The following is a 14,836-nucleotide window of genomic DNA, read 5'->3' on the forward strand; positions in this document are numbered from 1 at the left end:
TAAGAGATAATGGGGAAGGGCAGGGTCGCAGGCCAGTCTGAGATGTGTGACTGTGTGAATGTGTGTGGGGGAGGGGGGGGGAAGGTAGGGGGCGAGTGGCAGGAATTTTGCGGTGGTGTTGTTCCCTGAACGTTATTGAATTCGCCAATGGTGAGCGTCACACTGGGTCTCATTCATATTAAAGCGTGACTTTATTTAACCCCATCAGTGCCGGAAGGGTTATGCCACCTCCGAATCTGGGGGGGACCCAAGAGCGTTTCCGCGTCGCGGGAAGGCTTTGTTTAGCGACGACACGGCGAGACTTCTGCAGCCCCCCAGTACAAAAAGAGCATGGGGGGGGGGGGAAAATGACGGACAGTGCACATCGTTAGGGTCCCTCGAGGGTCAATGTTTCGGGGGGCATGCTACGCCTTCCTCAGAACTTATGTCGGGGACGTAAAGCAATAAAGCGGGTGAAATCAGGATATATAGCCAATAAAAACCCTGCACCGTGAAGCACTTTCACATGTCTCAGCCAGGTCAGCGTCCCTGCCCTTCCCCGTTATATCTGAGCGTATACTGTTTCCGGCGCAGCCAGGGATTCTGGGTAATAGCATGCAAATTAGCTCACACAGTGCATCACTTGACTTCTTGCCCATTGTAACATGGGATCCCCCCTGTAAGCTTCTGCCTGCCGCACGACACAGGTTTTTTCAGCACAGCCCGGGGGTTGCAGAAGTGCAGAGCCCGCCAACCAACTAACAGACAGCAGTTACTGGCCTTGCAGTGCGAAGCCGGAAGTGGCTACAAACTTTTTCATATATATATATATATATATATTCACATCTTGTCTTTTTACCTTGAACGGCCACACACTAAAGCAGAACCGAAAAGCGAGGAACGCTAAACATGGCGTTCAACGTAGGCGGAGTCAAGAGGAACAAAGCAGCACATCGTAAAAAAGTTAAACTAATAGCTTAATGTATTCTAATGTAACAAGCATTTCTGTTTCTATAGCAACCATTTACAAGGTCACATCCCCCTTCCCCTTCTGAAACAGGCTCTGGCACACGCCCCTTTTTTTTTTTTGAGCCCCGCCCTCTCTCCAGCAGCGCACCAACTGTATCTAGTGCCTGCCTGGTCACATGATCTTCCACCGCAGAACTTTGCATCTTGGGTAATCTTCTGCAGCCCTAACAGTGATATTAAGAACAACCCCTCCCCCCCACCCCCCTCCCGGAGCCGAATCTTCAGCGATCGATTACAGAAGAACGGATCGATCGGCAGCTGAGCTAATCGATCGTCAGTGTGCAGAATGTGTTGATGCTCATATTGAATGGAATTTTTAATTTTATTTTCTTAAAGCTGCAGTTCAGTCTTTTTTTTTTCATTTATTTTTTTACTTCAATAGTTTCATGTGTGCAATCTCTAATTACCTAAAGAACTGTATAGCTGCAGGTCAATTCGTTCTCCATGTATTGATCGGCGAAATTTGGTGACATAATTGGTGAAGGGATCTGTTTTTCTTCTGCTTCTGTCAGTCAGTGGAAGCTCATGAATATTCATGAGCACTCCTGCACTGACATGTGCTAGAGGGAGGGCAGGGCTGACAAAGGGGTGTGCCAGGGCTTGTGACAGGACATGAAGGGGCAAATGGCTGTTAAAATAGAATACAAGAAAATTGGTCTTTCAAAGTTGTTTTTTTAAAAACAGAAAATGCTAAAAGTATTTTTTCTTACTACAGAACTGATTTATTAAAAAAAAACACACATGCAGGATATTGACTGAACTGCAGCTTTAAACGGCAGCTTTATTGGTGACGTTCTGCATAAAGGGGTCTTTCCTCTATGATAAGACGGCCGTGGGATGCTCAGAAAGGTATGTAGGCAGCTGACACTTTTTCTTAACTCAGAAAAGTAGAAAGTATTTATTTTTTTTTTTAATAATCACACCGATATTCGCCAGGTTAAATACAAGTAAAGGGGCACTCTTTGGCAAACACATATTTTCAATATATTTTTTTGTAGCGTAGCTAAAAAATAAAAGTATTCTTATTTTTTGAGGGACAAATAAGTCATATTTTCACTTTATGGGTGACAATCTTTCTTTGATAAAATGTTTAAAAAAAAAATATATATATATATATATATATATATTTGCCCACTATAAAGACCTGCCCCTTTTGGGGTTAACTTGCCTTTTAAACTCTATGGTTCATTTTGACCCTTTATTTTTTTGGTTCTCTGCTTTTGGTGTAAGACTCAGAAATAAAGAACAAATGAATAATTCTCGTTTGTCCAACATGAAAAATAAATAAGTTCATTGCGATAAGATGATTATGTTAATTAGAGATTAACTGCCTGATTAGTCTTTAACGAGAAGATTAAAACCATAATCCCTCTCAGGAAGAAAGTCTTAAGTGTGCGGTCGGCTACTAGAAAGAAAAAAAATGCTATGAGTTGAACTCCAGTAAAAAAATTAAGATTTATTAAGTCATGGTAAAAAAAAAATACGGTGGCAAAGAAAACACCTACGCATTTCGCACCATAGCACTTTAACGAGGTATCACTTTATCAAAGGTGGCAAGCGCTACGGTGTGAAACGCATTAGTGTTAGATTTGAGTCATGGTAAAAAAAATACGGAGGTAAAGAAAACACCTACGCGTTTCGCACATAGCACTTTATCAAGGTGCTGAGCACTACGGCGTGAAACGCGTAGGAGTTAGATTTGAGTCGTGGTAAAAAAAAACGGCGCTCTTTATCAAGATACTAAAGGTGATGAGTGCTATGGCGCAAAATGCGTAGGTGTTTGCTTTAGCTCCGTTTTTTTTTTTACCACGACTCAATAAAGCTTCATTTTCTTTTGGACCAGAGCTCACCTCTCGTAGTATTTTTCTCCTTTGTAGCAGCGCGCCACACTTTCCAACCTGTCTTCCTGTTCCTGTAATAGCACACCGCAGTCTTCCCTATGACGCACAGCGCGGGCGACAAGATTCCCGTGCATGCGAGGGTACCGTTTCTCATGTAGCACCCTTGGGGGGGGGGGGGGTATGCTGGATTTTTCTTAGTACGTCCTGGTCCCTACGGGGAGGTAAGGGGTTATACTTCCTCTTACAGGCTCTAGTTTGTAACCAATTCCTAGTAAGCCATGGGACGTAACTTATTTCACGTTGTAAGTCACGTAGGACGGTGATTGGCTAGTTTGTTTGTTTCCAGAAGGCACTGGAAAGGTCAGCCCTTTTGGGAGATGACTTAGTAGTAAGACCTTCTCTTTCCCTGCCCAGCAACATGGACCAGGAACAAGGTTCTAAATATTAGGTACCTGGATATCTTCGCTCAGGTCATAAGTGGACCCGCATGTATAGTTATTGATGAAATGTGACAATATTGATTATTGGCAATATTCCTGATTGTTGGCAATATTCCAGGCAGGCGCCATCATCTGCGCGCAAGCCTCAGTGTTTACTTGTTGGTCATTTAACCAAGCGAACGCTGGACATCGACATGGTGCCATTTATACGAAGGATCTGGCTATGTCCCTTATCCTTGTGATCACCAGATCTACCCAGGATCACGTCCCATTATCCCTTTTACACAGCTGAAAATATTTTAATTTCCCCCCACGTTAAAATAGGGCAATTTCTGCCTTTTTTTTCACCCTGGCGGTACTCTACCCATTTTGTATGTCTTGTACTGGTTAAAACCAGGTGTACCCATTTCTGTCTGAGTGTCAGACCAAAGAAACGTACACTACTGGGCCCCCATTGGTTGATGCTCGGAGCCTTCAGCTCATTACTGTTCATGGTCCCAAGGTTCAACAAAGTATCCGGCCGCTCCTCCGTCTCTTACCGGGCACCCCACAACTGGAACAGTCTGCCGGAGACTCTCACAGCCGCCACCAGGCTACGTTCTTTCATAACTAAAGCTGTCTCATATTTTAACCTGGTCTGTCACTGTTACATACGCCTATAATATATATTATCTGTAACTGTTACATACGCCTATAATATATATTATCTGTAACTGTTACATACGCCTATAATATATATTATCTGTAACTGTTACATACGCCTATAATATATATTATCTGTAACTGTTACATACGCCTATAATATATATTATCTGTAACTGTTACATACGCCTATAATATATATCATCTGTAACTGTTACATACGCCTATAACATATATTATCTGTAACTGTTACATACGCCTATAGCATATATTACCTGTAACTGTTACATACGCCTATAACATATATTATCTGTAACTGTTACATACGCCTATAATATATATTATCTATAACTGTTACATACGCCGATAACATATATTATCTGTAACTGTTACATACGCCTATAATATATATTATCTGTAACTGTTACATACGCCTATAACATATATTATCTGTAACTGTTACATACGCCTATAATATATATTATCTGTAACTGTTACATACGCCTATAATATATATTATCTATAACTGTTACATACGCCTATAACATATATTATCTGTAACTGTTACATACGCCTATAATATATATTATCTGTAACTGTTACATACGCCTATAACATATATTATCTGTAACTGTTACATACGCCTATAATATATATTATCTGTAACTGTTACATACGCCTATAACATATATTATCTGTAACTGTTACATACGCCTATAATATATATTATCTGTAACTGTTACATACGCCTATAATATATATTATCTGTAACTGTTACATACACCTATAATATATATTATCTGTAACTGTTACATACGCCTATAATATATGTTATCTGTAACTGTTACATACGCCTATAATATATATTATCTGTAACTGTTACATACGCCTATAATATATATTATCTGTAACTGTTACATACGCCTATAATATATATTATCTGTAACTGTTACATACGCCTATAACATATATTATCTGTAACTGTTACATACGCCTATAACATATATTATCTCTAACCGTTACATACGCCTATAATATATATTATCTGTAACCGTTACATACGCCTATAATATATATTATCTGTAACCGTTGCATACGCCTATAACATATATTATCTGTAACCGTTACATACGCCTATAACATATATTATCTGTAACTGTTACATACGCCTATAACATATATTATCTGTAACTGTTACATACGCCTATAATATATATTATCTGTAACTGTTACATACGCCTATAATATATATTATCTGTAACCGTTACATACGCCTATAACATATATTATCTGTAACTGTCCATGCAATGTCTTGTATATAATGTATAACCTGCCTCACGTAATGTAACTGTATTTGTAAACCTGTATTTGTCATCATCACTCTGTGCCCAGGACACACGTGAAAACGAGAGGTAACTCTCAGTGTATTACTTCCTGGTAACATGTTTGATAAATAAATAAATTACAGCTCGAAGATCAATGACTGATTTGATAAACGATCAGTGGTTTATAGGTGGTATTCATCACTACTTTTATTTTATGTATATATTGGTGTATACAATTCCCCCCCCCCCCCCCCCCAGAAATACAAGTGTTATCGTTTGTAACACGATCTTCACCTATATAATACACTGTTGGTGTTATGGAGCCTTCATAGACGGTGCTCACCTGAGTGTAATCTCCCGTGTCCCATATTGACAGAGGAATTAAAGCGTTGGAAAAGGGTCTCCACAGGTAGATTACATTGAAACTAAGACATCGGTCCATGGAGTTCCACCATGGCGAAGGTCTAACTGGGTGAGATACTCATCGTACATTCATGGTTCTATTGATCCAGAAGAAGCAAAAAAAAAAATCATCAGATTTCTCTCTATGTTTAACTTATAGGTATATCCCTGTATAAGCTCCCTTTCTGAAAGAGGTCCAACTTTTTCTTAAACATATCTACTGTATCAGCCATCACAGTCTCCATGGGTAGTTCATCCGACGTCGTCACCGCCCTTGCTGTAAATATATCCCTTTCCTTTGGTGCTGGTGAAATCTAATTTTCAAGAGATGACCCCCCCCCCCCCCCCCCCCTGTGACGTGCGCCCTGTCATTGGGACGGAATGTTCCCTCCACGGTTCCAAGCACAGACCTTGAATATACTTGTAAACAGTATCATATCTCCTCCACCCCACCCCTCCCCCCCCCCCCACCTCCCCTTGGGCACCTAATTTCAACCATCCTAATTTGAATGGTCTTTTCTTTTAAGTCAGACCTTGCATCCCCTTTATTAATTTGGTGTCTCTTCTCTGCAAAACGGTACTCCATATATTTAGGATGTGATCTTACTAAGGATATATACTGGGGCGGAAAAGCCATGGTCCCTTCCCTTCCCTCTACATTTTGTGAATGAAAATTATATTGTATTATTTTAAGTAATGAGTGGTCTTTAAAAAAAAAAAAAAAAAAAGATGGCCGCCATTTTGAACTTGATTTTTTTTTTTAATAGTATTGAAACTGGTGGTTTTTCTGGAGCTGTGCAGCCGAGACTTGGGGTGGGGTTGACTTCTAGATGCTCCCCAGTTGAATGCGGTCACTTGCGTCATCATATTTTACCCCATATATGAAGGGGGGTGGGCACCGAGCCACATGGACGAAACGATGTCACCTGTCACCTCACAACCACACAATTTTGTGAATGCCTAATCACGGGCGTGTGAAACCGGTTGCACACTCGTTCACCTCATCTCACTCTGCCACCCACTCTGCCACCTTGTGCTTGGTCACAGAAACAATGATATAGATAGTTACTGTGTGTGTCTGTAATTGTGTCTGTGTATCTGTCTTACGGTGTCTCTGTTCGTCATTGTGTGAAACAGATACACAGACACAATGATAAACAGTCACACAGTGATACAGACATATACGACAACAAACACAACAACACAGTGATGGCCAGATCTAGACACAATGATACACAGATACAATGACAAACACCGTGATAGAGACATGATGACAAACGCAGACACACAACGAAACAGACACACAGTGATACAGACATATACAATGACAAACACAGCAACAGAATGATGGACCGATCTAGACACAATGATACACACAGATAGGGACAATAGAAAGATATACAGATACAATGACAAACACCGTGATACAGACATGATGACGAACGCAGACACACCATGAAACAAGACACACAGTGATAGACAGATACAGACACAATAACAACACACACAGACACTCATTGCGTCTGTATCAGTCTATCAATCTGTGTATGTTTGTCATTGTGTCTGTATTTGTGTCACTGTATATGTGAACCAGTGTGTTTGTCATTGTGTATCTACACTGTGTGATTGTCATGGTGTCCGTATCTGTCTCATTGTGTATCTATCTCTCATGGTTTGCCATAGTGTCATGTTGTATCATCCCTGTGTGGCTGCGATTGTCATAGGGTCCACATCTGTCTCTCGCTGTGCATCAGTGTTTGACACTGTATCACTAAGACACAGTGATACACAGTCAATGACCAACACAGGGATATAGACACAATGACCAACACACACTGATACACATACTGATGTCATGACAAGTCAATCAGTGGCAGAAACACACAGATACACAGACACGGACAGACCCCAACACACAAATAAATACATATTGACACACAGATACGGAAACTTGGGGACATTTGGGCCCCGGTGACTTGGCCATGACAAAATCGTCACCGGCGCTTCGCCACCAGGACAACTCGCCTCCGGGTTGCCACGCCACCATCCGCCATATTTAAATGTCCACAGACACGGGGGGGATCTTCCCAAGCGCACACGGGAAATGTTACAATGTGTCCTGGCCTGGGGGGGCACGCATGGGCGCGCCCGCCAAGGCCAATGGCGGCTGGGGAGATCCCCCCGAGCAAGAGGACCTTTAAAAATGGCGGACTGTGGCGAGGTTACCGGTGGCCAGTTGTCCTGGTGGCAGAGCGCCGGTGGCGATTTCGTCACTGCCGAGATAATGACAAACACGGTGTAAAGACTCGGACCCCAATAGTGCCACAGATGTTGACCAATCTAAGTCAGGGGTGGCCAACTCTTCAAGGGCCACCAAGGAGCAAGGTATAAGGGATATCCATGCTTCAACACTGGTATCTCAATCAGTCCTTGCTTCTGCTGAGCTACCGATTGAGCCACCTGGCAGATCCTTCAAACCTGACCTGTTGGTGTCCCTTGTGGTCCTCAGGTGGCCCGCCCCTGATCTAGGTTGACACCGGATGTCTGGTAAGATAACCCACGCTCTCTCAACAAAGAGTGCTCCGGCAGACTCCTCCTCGCCTTGCCTTTATTGGCGCGCTGACCCGGGCAGTGTAAAGGAAACATGGATTGCCAAACACTTCCCCAGGTAGAGGACCTTCAGGAAAATAACATTTGTCCTGAATTTCCAAAAGAAACCAACGCAAGCCGATAATCGCTCTAAAACACGGTACACGGAAAAGCCAAATGATGCGGTTTGAAGGTGGGCTACGCAAGACCGCCTCTTTAACGCCAGGTACAAATACCCCTATTAAAGAGAAATAAAACAACCTGCATGCTGTCATAATAAAGTACATTGTCTAATATGAAGAATGAACGGAATGTCAACACAATCATCCTTCGCAGGGTTGAGGTGGCACCCACCAGGGACATCCTATGGGGCCGTCCGTCCGTCCGCTCTCCTCTTGTGACGTGCTTGAGAGGGAGACACACACCTCACTATGCGGTTTCCTCCTCTCCTTGGCCCCACCCCCAGGCTCTTGACATTGGCTGCTGATGAGTAATACAGGCAATCAGGGTGGAAGAAGCTGCTCAGCCTCCAAGCAGCAGCCCTGCTTGGGGAAATCCTGCAGCCCCCCTCTAGCCGGTCAGGTCTCTATGACCAGAGAGGTAATACCGGTATACACAGACACGCCCAGAGAGGTAATACCGGTATACACATACACGCCCAGAGAGGTAATACCGGTATACACATACACGCCCAGAGAGGCAATACCGGTATACACATACACGCCCAGAGAGGTAATACCGGTATACACATACACGCCCAGAGAGGTAACACCGGTATACACATACACGCCCAGAGAGGTAACACCGGTATACACATACACGCCCAGAGAGGTAATACCGGTATACACTTACACACCCAGAGAGGTAATACCGGTATACACATACACGACCAGAGAGGTAATACCGGTATACACATACACGACCAGAGAGGTAATACCGGTATACACATACACGCCCAGAGAGGTAATACCGGTATACACATACACGTCCAGAGAGGCAATACCGGTATACACATACACGCCCAGAGAGGTAATACCGGTATACACATACACGCCCAGAGAGGTAATACCGGTATACACATACACGCCCAGAGAGGTAACACCGGTATACACATACACGCCCAGAGAGGTAATACCGGTATACACTTACACACCCAGAGAGGTAATACCGGTATACACATACACGCCCAGAGAGGTAACACCGGTATACACATACACGCCCAGAGAGGTAATACCGGTATACACATACACGCCCAGAGAGGTAATACCGGTATACACATACACGCCCAGAGAGGTAACACCGGTATACACATACACGCCCAGAGAGGTAATACCGGTATACACTTACACACCCAGAGAGGTAATACCGGTATACACATACACGACCAGAGAGGTAATACCGGTATACACATACACGACCAGAGAGGTAATACCGGTATACACATACACGCCCAGAGAGGTAATACCGGTATACACATACACGCCCAGAGAGGTAATACCTGTATACACATACACGCCCAGAGAGGTAATACCTGTATACACATACACGCCCAGAGAGGTAATACCGGTATACACATACACGCCCAGAGAGGTAATACCGGTATACACATACACGCCCAGAGAGGTAATACCGGTATACACATACACGCCCAGAGAGGTAATACCGGTATACACATACACGACCAGAGAGGTAATACCGGTATACACATACACGCCCAGAGCGGTAATACCGGTATACACATACACGCCCAGAGAGGTAACGGTATACACATACACACTCAGAGAGGTAATAGCGGTATACACATACACACTCAGAGAGGTAATAGCGGTATACACATACACGCCCAGAGAGGTAATACCGGTATACACATACACGCCCAGAGAGGTAACACCGGTATACACATACACGCCCAGAGAGGTAATACCGGTATACACTTACACGCCCAGAGAGGTAATACCGGTATACACATACACGACCAGAGAGGTAATACCGGTATACACATACACGACCAGAGAGGTAATACCGGTATACACATACACGCCCAGAGAGGTAATACCGGTATACACATACACGCCCAGAGAGGTAATACCTGTATACACATACACGCCCAGAGAGGTAATACCGGTATACACATACACGCCCAGAGAGGTAATACCGGTATACACATACACGCCCAGAGAGGTAATACCGGTATACACATACACGCCCAGAGAGGTAATACCGGTATACACATACACGACCAGAGAGGTAATACCGGTATACACATACACGCCCAGAGAGGTAATACCGGTATACACATACACGCCCAGAGAGGTAATACCGGTATACACATACACGCCCAGAGAGGTAATACCGGTATACACATACACGCCCAGAGAGGTAATACCGGTATACACATACACGCCCAGAGAGGTAATACCGGTATACACATACACGCCCAGAGAGGTAATACCGGTATACACATACACGCCCAGAGAGGTAATACCGGTATACACATACACGCCCAGAGAGGTAATACCGGTATACACATACACGCCCAGAGAGGTAATACCGGTATACACATACACGCCCAGAGAGGTAATACCGGTATACACAAACACGCCCAGAGAGGTAATACCGGTATACACATACACGCCCAGAGAGGTAATACCGGTATACACATACACGCCCAGAGAGGTAATACCGGTATACACATACACGCCCAGAGAGGTAATACCGGTATACACATACACGCCCAGAGAGGCAATACCGGTATACACATACACGCCCAGAGAGGTAATACCGGTATACACATACACGCCCAGAGAGGTAATACCGGTATACACATACACGCCTAGAGAGGTAATACCGGTATACACACACACGCCCAGAGAGGTAATACCGGTATACACACACACGCCCAGAGAGGTAATACCGGTATACACATACACGCCCAGAGAGGTAATACCGGTATACACAAACACGCCCAGAGAGGTAATACCGGTATACACATACACGCCCAGAGAGGTAATACCGGTATACACATACACGCCCAGAGAGGTAATACCGGTATACACATACACGCCCAGAGAGGTAATACCGGTATACACATACACGCCCAGAGAGGTAATACCGGTATACACATACACGCCCAGAGAGGTAATACCGGTATACACATACACGCCCAGAGAGGTAATACCGGTATACACATACACGCCCAGAGAGGTAATACCTGTATACACATACACGCCCAGAGAGGTAATACCGATATACACATACACGCCCAGAGAGGTAATACCGGTATACACATACACGCCCAGAGAGGTAATACCGGTATACACATACACGCCCAGAGAGGTAATACCGGTATACACATACACGACCAGAGAGGTAATACCGGTATACACATACACGACCAGAGAGGTAATACCGGTATACACATACACGCCCAGAGAGGTAATACCGGTATACACATACACGCCCAGAGAGGTAATACCTGTATACACATACACGCCCAGAGAGGTAATACCTGTATACACATACACGCCCAGAGAGGTAATACCGGTATACACATACACGCCCAGAGAGGTAATACCGGTATACACATACACGCCCAGAGAGGTAATACCGGTATACACATACACGCCCAGAGAGGTAATACCGGTATACACATACACGCCCAGAGAGGTAATACCGGTATACACATACACGCCCAGAGAGGTAATACCGGTATACACATACACGCCCAGAGAGGTAATACCGGTATACACATACACGACCAGAGAGGTAATACCGGTATACACATACACGATCAGAGAGGTAATACCGGTATACACATACACGCCCAGAGAGGTAATACCGGTATACACATACACGCCCAGAGAGGTAATACCGGTATACACATACACGCCCAGAGAGGTAATACCGGTATACACATACACGCCCAGAGAGGTAATACCGGTATACACATACACGCCCAGAGAGGTAATACCGGTATACACATACACGCCCAGAGAGGTAATACCGGTATACACATACATGTGCAGAGAGGTAATACCGGTATACACGCCCAGAGGTAATACCGGTATACACATACACGCCCAGAGAGGTAATACCGGTATACACATACACGCCCAGGGAGATAATACCGGTATACACATACACGCCCAGAGAGGTAATACCGGTATACACATACATGTCCAGTATTACCTCTCATTTTTTTTTTACTGGACAGTGTCCAAATACAGGACAGTTCAATATTGGACATCTGGCAACCCTAAGTAGGACAACCCGCTCATGAATGCTGTCCTCCTCATCTTCTCTGCTCAACATTACTACCGAGGGCAAGAGGAGCATTAGCGCATCAAGCAACAGACCAGAGAAGTGCTCCTACTCGTTGCTCCAAGGTGAGTGCGTACAAGGGTGAGCGCGCCAAGGTACAGCACCCAATGTCACTCTCCCCACCCATGTAACTCCCTCCCAGGTCACCATCTAACGTGACCTGGGGGGGGTGGGGGGTTAGGGCGAGATGGTGCCCTGGGAGGGAGCAAATTACATGGGTGTGGACAGGGACATTGGGATACATCTGCCCAACTGTATGGCTCAGGGACCATGTGGCGACCGCGAGAGGGCGGGCTGAAGAGAAGAGTGAGATGTTAACGAAGTCTTCATTCCAGAATTTCGTTAGAAGTATCTCCTCGTTTGGTTACGTTGTATCTTATCATCCATGGAGAGAGGAACGTTCCGTGAAATGATCCCGTCTACAGCAGTTGTTCCTGCGCCTTAAACAGGGATATCCTTCAAGCCGGACCGGTTGGGAGGGGGTTCTTGATTTCTGGAGTTGGGAAGCACTCCTTTATAGTACCTGGAACTTCATGTACCACACATGACCACCTTATTTTTGCAAGATCACATCCTGTTCTAGTTTTATTTTATGTTCTTAACTACAATATGTTTTCTTCTCTTCCCCAATGGTAGAGGACGGCACGAAACAAATATATTATACATATATATATATTATTACAGTAGTATAAGTAATTTTTGTAAAGTAATTAGGCCTTCGTTAGTCAAACAAACATCATTAGCATGGATTTCAGCAGACCTAATGAAGGACAACCTACATTTATCACAGGACACAAATGAGTTAAAATTAAGGTTGAAAGATTTCCATCATCCTGAAACTATTTCTAAGAAATCCAATTACACTACTTAATTTTATTATTATTATAATTTTTTTTTTTTTACCAGCAATGGACTGGTCCTTCTAGGATGGATTTATTTGCAGAAGTTTGCATATGTATTTCTCATGTTAAAGAGATGCCGACAAAGCGTTGTGGGAATTCTGTTAATAAATCAAATCGGAACAAGTTGGGGGTTCATGGTGGGAATTTTTTTCTCCAAACACCTCCTTCCAGTAGATCTGCACTTTCTAGTTGGACAGAGAAACGATATTTTTCATTCTTCCTTATTTCACGATGCCCCCATCTGCCCCCAAACCATCTCTTAACCTGGAACTACCATTCATACTTTCACGGTCTGACGCACATTACCAAATAAATGCTCTTGTCCGCTCTCCGAGACCCTTTTAAACCCCCCGCCCCCCTACAATTCAAAGTTCTAGTAGCTGGATTGGTCCTGAAGAAAAATGTGGGTGGTGGGTGTGATGCCTACATAGTTCCTTATGTTTCGAAAGCTCTATACACTAATTCGTGGAAATCCCCAAATGTTGGTCCTCTGAAAAGGTGTCAAATACTGAAAAAAAAAAGTAAGCCAATTAAGGTGGCTTGTTTCAAAAGTAGGCTTCTATAGGCTTGAAAAAAAAATCCTAATGAAAGAAACCAGACATGGTTGACCACTATCCTCAAGTCTTCATTTTCCCTCCTCAATCCCGCTTTCATTCTGTGCTCCTATTCTCTCCCTCGAGAATTGTAAGCTCTTCCAAGCATAATCCTCATTACCCTTTGATATCAATATATTGCGGATTGTATTTCAGTCCCAGTGTAAGTGCAGAGTATGTGTGTGTGTGTATACACACACACACACACACACACACACACACACAGTTAATTGACAAAACAGGAACCCCTAAACATGTCAGTTATTGGTTAAATCGGGTCTTCTGGTCGGCCTGCATTTGTCACCTGGCGAATGTAAGTCAGTTACACACAGTTACATAGTTGATGAGGTTGAAAAGACATACCGTCCATCAAGTTCAATTTATGTTCAAATTTAGACGACAGATACTTATCCTATATTTGTATGTTGATCCAGAGGAATGCAAAACAAAAAAAAACCCCAGTGACACATCATCCAATGATATCTCATAATAGGAAAAATAAATTCCTTCCTGACCCCAGTAATCAGATTACTCCATGGATCAACATCCTTCCCATGTTTACTTATTTGGTATATCCCTGTATACTTTCCCTTTCTAAAAAAAAAAAAAAGTAGACCCAACCTTTTTTTGAACAAATCTATTGTATCTGCCATCCCAGTCTCCATGGGTGATTAAATCCCACCTTGTAACTGCCCTTACTGACAGTTGTAGAAGGCCTCTAATGTACTTTGATAAATCGTTGGGATGTTCTGCCAACGGGATCGATCACACACA

Source organism: Ascaphus truei, chromosome 23 (assembly GCF_040206685.1).
Source record: "Ascaphus truei isolate aAscTru1 chromosome 23, aAscTru1.hap1, whole genome shotgun sequence".
Classification (NCBI taxonomy): Eukaryota; Metazoa; Chordata; class Amphibia; order Anura; family Ascaphidae; genus Ascaphus; species Ascaphus truei.